Source organism: Macaca nemestrina, chromosome 11, assembly GCF_043159975.1.
Source record: "Macaca nemestrina isolate mMacNem1 chromosome 11, mMacNem.hap1, whole genome shotgun sequence".
Lineage (NCBI taxonomy): Eukaryota > Metazoa > Chordata > Mammalia > Primates > Cercopithecidae > Macaca > Macaca nemestrina.
This window is the reverse complement of record NC_092135.1, coordinates 50,068,833-50,075,094: the sequence shown is the minus strand read 5'-3', so window position 1 is coordinate 50,075,094 and position 6,262 is coordinate 50,068,833.

Below are 6,262 nucleotides of genomic sequence, written 5' to 3'. Positions count from 1 at the left end.
TCCCAGTTTACGGTTTGTCTTTTCACTCTCTTCATGGTGACCTTTGAAGAATAAAAGCCGTAAACTTAAATGTAGTTGATTCATCATTTTCCCCTTATTTTTTACACTTCTGTGTTTTAAGAAATCTTTCCTCATTATGATGTTATAAATATAACCAATTTTGTCTTCTGAAAACTCAATTGTATTGTTATTCCATTAGGTCTCTAATCTGTCTTTCTTGTGTGTATGGTGTGAAGGGGTGCAATTTTTTTTTTCTGTATATTTATCCATTTGTTGCAAGACTACTCTTTCCTTGTTCATTTGCAAGATAATCTCATTCATGTATCAAATATCCATATTTGCAAGGGTCTTTTTCTGGGCTCTCAATTCTGCCCCTTAGTCTTTTTTTCCTGTCACTGCACAAACACCACATAATTTTTTTTTTTTTTTTTTGAGATCGAGTCTCACTCTGTTGCCCAAGCTGGAGTGCAGTGGCATGATCTTGGCTCACTTCTTGGCTCACTGCACCCTCTGCCTCCCAAGTTCAAGTGATTCTCCTGTCTCAGCCTCCTGAGTAGCTGGGATTACAGGTGCCCACTAGCACCCCTGGCTAATTTTTGTATTTTAACTAGAGACAGGGTTTCACCATGTTGGCCAGGCTGGTCTAGAACTCCTGACCTCAGGTGATCTGTCCGCCTCAGACTCCCAAAATGCTGGGATTACAGGCACAAGCCACCATGCCTAGCCAACACCACACCATTTTAATTGCTACAACTTTATAAAATAATTTTATAACTGGTAGAATAAGTATGCTCCTCCTTATTCATTTTCTTTAAGAGGGTGTTGGTTATTACTGGCCTTTGCTCTTCCATATAAAGTTTAGGATTAGTTTGTTCAAATTTAACAAAGTAAATACCCTGAGATATTGATTGGAATTATATAAAACCTATAGAGCAATTTGGGGAGAAATGGCATCTTTACTATATTGAGTCTTTCAACCATGAACATGGCATCTCTCCATTAATTTAGGTTTTGTTTTGTTTTGTTTTTTTTCCCCAAGGCTCATGGCTTCAAGGTCTTTTAAAAACATGTCTTTAAATTAAATTGTATTATTTTATTTCATTTTTATTTATGTATTTATTTATTTATTTTTAAGAGACAGAGTCTTGCCCTGTAGCACTTTGGGAGGCTGAGGCTGAGGTGGGAGGATCTCTTTGAGCCTAGGAGTTCAAGACCAGCCTGGCCAATGTGGTGGGGTTCTTTCTCTACAAAACATTTTTTAAAATTAGCTAGGCATGCTGGTGTGTGCCTGTAGTCCCAGCTACATGGAAGGACAAGGTGGGAAGATCGTTTGAGGCTGCAGTGTGCTGTGTTCTTACCACTGCATTCAGGCTGGGTGACAGGGTAGGATCCTGTCTTAAAAAAAAAAAAAAAAAAAAAAATTTTATAATTCTCTTCTTATATTTATTCCTAGGTATTTAATATGTTTAATGCTGTTATAAATATTTTTAATTTTTTTTAATTTTTGAAGCATTTGTTGATGGTTTACAAAAATGCAATGTATACTTTTTTTTTTCAACTAACACTTTGCTCATGGAAAAATGTATAAATATTGATGTGGCTAGCAACCTTGCTTAATTTTTAAAGTAATTCTAATAAGTAATCCATAGGTTACTTTGGGTTTTTTATGTGGGCAATGATATCACCTGCAAAATAGTGGACTTTCTGTTTCTTCCTTTTAATCTCGATTTCTTTTCCTTCTGCCTTTCTGCTTTGCCTAGGATGGCTGGTACATTGTTGAATAGCAATAATTACTGTGGCTAACCTTGTCATTTTCCTGATCTAGAAAGTGTACTTTCATTGTTTCACAAATAACATTTGATGTCCTATTTTATATATAACCCTTGTCAAATTTAGAAAGTTCTCTTCTCTTCCTAGTTTTCTAAGAGTTTTATCATAAATAAATGTTATTAGCAAATACGTTTTCTGCATTTATGAAGATAATCATATATCTCCATTAAGCTGTTAAAAATATAAATTAAATATTATATTTTGTTAAACCCAATTTTATGAGGAGACATCCTTTGTCTCTCTTTTTTTTCTCTTTTAACCAAGTTCCCAAGAGCTAAAAAAGGATATATCCTCTTTTTTAGCTGGATTAAATTTGCTAATAGTTTGTTTAGGGTTTTTGCATTTCAATTCATGAATGATACTGCCTTATAAATTTCCCTTCTTATACTGTCCTCTTATGTTTTTCTTTCTTTCTTTTTTTTTTTTTTTGAGACAGAGTCTTGCTCTGTCGCCCACGCTGGAGTGCAATGGCATGATCTCAGCTCACTGTAACCTCCACCTTCTGGGCTCGAGCGATTCTCCTGCCTCAGCCTCCCAACTAGCTGGGATCACAGGTGTCCACTATCATGCCCGGCTAATTTTTGTACTTTTAGTAGAGACAGAGTTTCACCATGTTGGCCAGGCTGGTTTTGAACTCCTGACCTCAGGTGATCTGCCTGCCTCGGCCTTCTAGAGTGCTGGGATTACAGGTGTGAGCCACTGTGCCCTGCTTTTCTGAGATTTCTGTCTCATTCTCTGGAAGTCCTTGATACCCCAAGTTCTGTCCCCTAATTGCTCATGCCAGAAGATGGCTGACTTTCTATCAGTCTTAGCTGCTTTGTCTGCAGTCTAGGCTTGAAGCCACACTGCAAGAAAACAGGAAATTCACCCCATGCTGGTCACATCTTCCGAGTTTTAATTTCCCTCCAAAATGTGCTGCCTTTTGTTCACTCTTCAGAACTCTCAGGTAGTTAGTTGGTTTTTATGTTTTTATCTGAGGGAGTTTCAGTCTGTTAGGAGCTTATGCCACTATGCTAAAAGAGTAACTTTTCCATATCTTCAGTTTCAAAGTCATATTTAAGAAGAAATGTTAGCTGAATAGATGCTTAAAATTTATTGACGGTTGACATAAATAAAGTATGCCCTGGCACACCATTACACATTTCTTGGTGAGACAGTGAAAGAGCTTTCTCCTATTATTATAGCCACGCCGTAGCCAGACTAACCTACTCACAGTCGTTTCAGGGTTGTTCCTTAAGGCAACAAAGGTTGTGAATAAGCTGCGGATGATTCTGTCATAAGCCTTTTGGATGTCCCTTATAGCACAGTCAGTCCCCTGTAAATCACTGATTTTCAGCATGAAGAACTAGCCCCTCTGAGACTGTTCAGAACCTCTTGCTTTTTCACGGTCACCAATCACTAATGGATTTACAATGTTGTGGCAACAATTTCCCAGAGCAGACATCACTTTAATAGTGCTTTCTAGATGGCAGAGGTCATTTACCTCAGAGACACATCAAAAGTGTTCATTACTGTATTTGGAGGAAAAACCCAAAAAGGATGGAAGGCGAATTGCCTGAAGGCTGTACAAATCACTGTGGTTAATGTGTGGTGGGATAACCAAGGTCCCTAGGAGTCCTAATAGCATGTTACAAGGTGACTAATGATAGATCGTATAGGATGTTGGACATATATTTAAATGCCAACTTGTCAGAAACGTTATGTTTTTCATTGTTCCCATGTTTACTAACAAACTAATCTCAATAAAATTTGACAAGTTTGAAAATGTTTTAAGATCCTTACATTGGCCTGTAATTCTGGTAATAATCGTTATGGGTAGGAGATAGTGAGAGAAGGCTATATACCCTTTAGATCTCAAATCTTCTTGTTGTGTTGTTTGAAATAGGTATCTCACGTCATGTTTAAGTATATTTTACAACAATGTGTTATATATAAAGTTTCAGTGCCGCAAAAAAAAAAATAGCACTCGAATATAAAATTTTAATTTTCACCTAGGCAAGGTACTTCTATAGAAGGGTGCACCCTTACAGATGGAGCAATGGTGAGTGCACACTTGGACAAGGGAGGGGAAGGGGTTCTTATCCCCTGCTGCTGTGTCGTTCCCCTATTGACTAGGGTTAGACCACACGGGATAAACTAATTCCGACTGGCTAATTTAAAGAGAATGACGGGGTGAGTGCTTTGGTGGGAGTCAGGGCAGACCAGGAGCAGGTCATCAGAACGAGTTAGGGTGGAGGAGGTGATCGAAAAAGGCTGTTTTACGAGGAAGTTAAGTTTAAAAGTATAAAGCAAAGAATTGAACATACTGACATATTAATTATTTGAAATTTAGAACTCATATCTTACAACTGTTTCTCAAAATGTGGTCCAATGATTTTAATGCATTAAAATCTCCTGTGGTGTTGCTAAAAATGCACATTCCTAACCTTACCTCAGCCCTGCAATATCAAGACCCCAAATAGGAGGGTAGAAGAGATGAGACCTTTTTACTTGAGTTTTGTCACGTTCTTCTAGGCAAGTCTCACCCACATGAAGGAAAATAATTATATTAGGTTCTCAGAAAGATTTCTTCAGTATCGAGATCACACGAGAAAGAAATGAACTGTCAAGCCATGAAAAAGACACAGCCAATCTCAGAAGGCTACATACTGCATGATTCCAATTATATGACATTCTGGAAAAAGCTAAACTGTGGAGGCAGCAAAAAGACCAGTGGTTATCAGGGGTTGGTGGAGGAGGGGATGAATAGGTGGAATACATAAGATTTTTACAGCCATGAAAACATTTTATATGATACTACACAGAGTACACTACATGGTGGGTCCATGTCATTATACATTTGTCCAAACTCACAGAGTGTGCAACACCAAGAGTGCATCCTAATATCAACTATGGACTTTGCATGATAACGATGTGTTAATGTAAGTTCATCAATTGTAAAAAATGTATCACTCTGGTGGGAGATTTTGATAGTTGGGAGTTTGTGTGTGTGATGGCAGGAGGTATATGGGAAATCTCTGACCTGTTCAATTTTGCCATGAACCTAAAACTAGTCTAAAAAATGTCTTTTTAAAAAATCATGGTAAAATGATTTGGTAAGTTCTGAAGGTTTTTTTTTTATTTAATACGTTTACTATATGCCTCCAAAGTTCAGAATATTATGCTAGGTGCTGAGGAAATAAAAAGATGACTAATATGGAGGTTTCTGTTCTCCAAGTGATTCTACTCTGCTAAGGGAAGAGTAGAGTGCCCAGAATGCCTTGATTAAGAAAAAAAATAAAGTACTCAAGGTTCTAACTGCAGTTACGACTTGGAATGAATTTAAAACCCCCACCTCATATCTAACGAGTTTCAAAAGAGATCTAGATTCCAAAATGTTAATGAGTGACCACATTATAGATCCATCTCAGAGATAGCTATAAAAACTGAGACCAAAAAAGGAATTCTGAAAGACATTTTAAAACAAAATTCTCAGTGTCTTAGTTGGGTTCCTAGAAGCGGAGCTTAGACAAGAATTCATGTGCAATTGATTTACTGAGAGAGTGCTTTCCTGAGACACTGTAAGGGAGTGAAGGAGGGGGAAGAAGTGAGTCAAAGGTGTGGTTTCAGGAGATGTCTAGGCTCAGCTTCAGCCTGCATGGGTACAGGGAGCGCTGGAGCATGGAGCAAGTGGAGCACTTCACACAGCTTTTCCTGCCTGGAGGCAAGAGGGCTGGGCTAGTATACACTCGCACAGTGACTCATTGGCCACGGGCCACCACCAGCCACCTTCCAGGCTTTCTAATCATATCCTGTCAGCCAAGGGCAATGCCCCTCACCCCCTCAAAGGGTGCAGCTGTGCAGCTGTGAGCCAGGAGTGGCCAGCATTCACAGCGGCTGGGGTTGGGTGCACTGCCCAGTAAGGGGATCAGGGAGGACACCGAAGGCGTCTGTCACATAAAGAAATGAACTGTCACATAAAGTTCAATGAAAAGGTTCTTCATTGCCTTTCCAGTTTTAACTGTTCTTATTCTTTTTTATCAGCTGTTTTCATAATTTTAGTCTCAGGAATTATCTTTGTTTCTAAGAATTATTGAGGCCCCCAAAGAGCTTTCTTTTATGTTGATTACATCTGTTGATATTTACCATAATTGAAATTGAAACTGAGAAACACTGAAAAGATTGATTCATTTAAAAATCAGCGGTGTCTGAAATGACTCATCCTCTATGCTGGACATTCTTCTGTCCAGGCTCTGCAGTCAGGCTGTGTGGCTTCAAATCTTAGTTTCATCCCTTACTTGCTATCTTCCATTAGCATCTTTGTGCTTTAGTGTCTTCATCTTTAAAATGTGCTTTGTAAAAGTATTATTAGATTGTTGAGAAGATAGTAAGATAATCCGCACCAAGTGCCTGACACATAGTAAACACTTTACAAATTTTAGCAAATACTAGC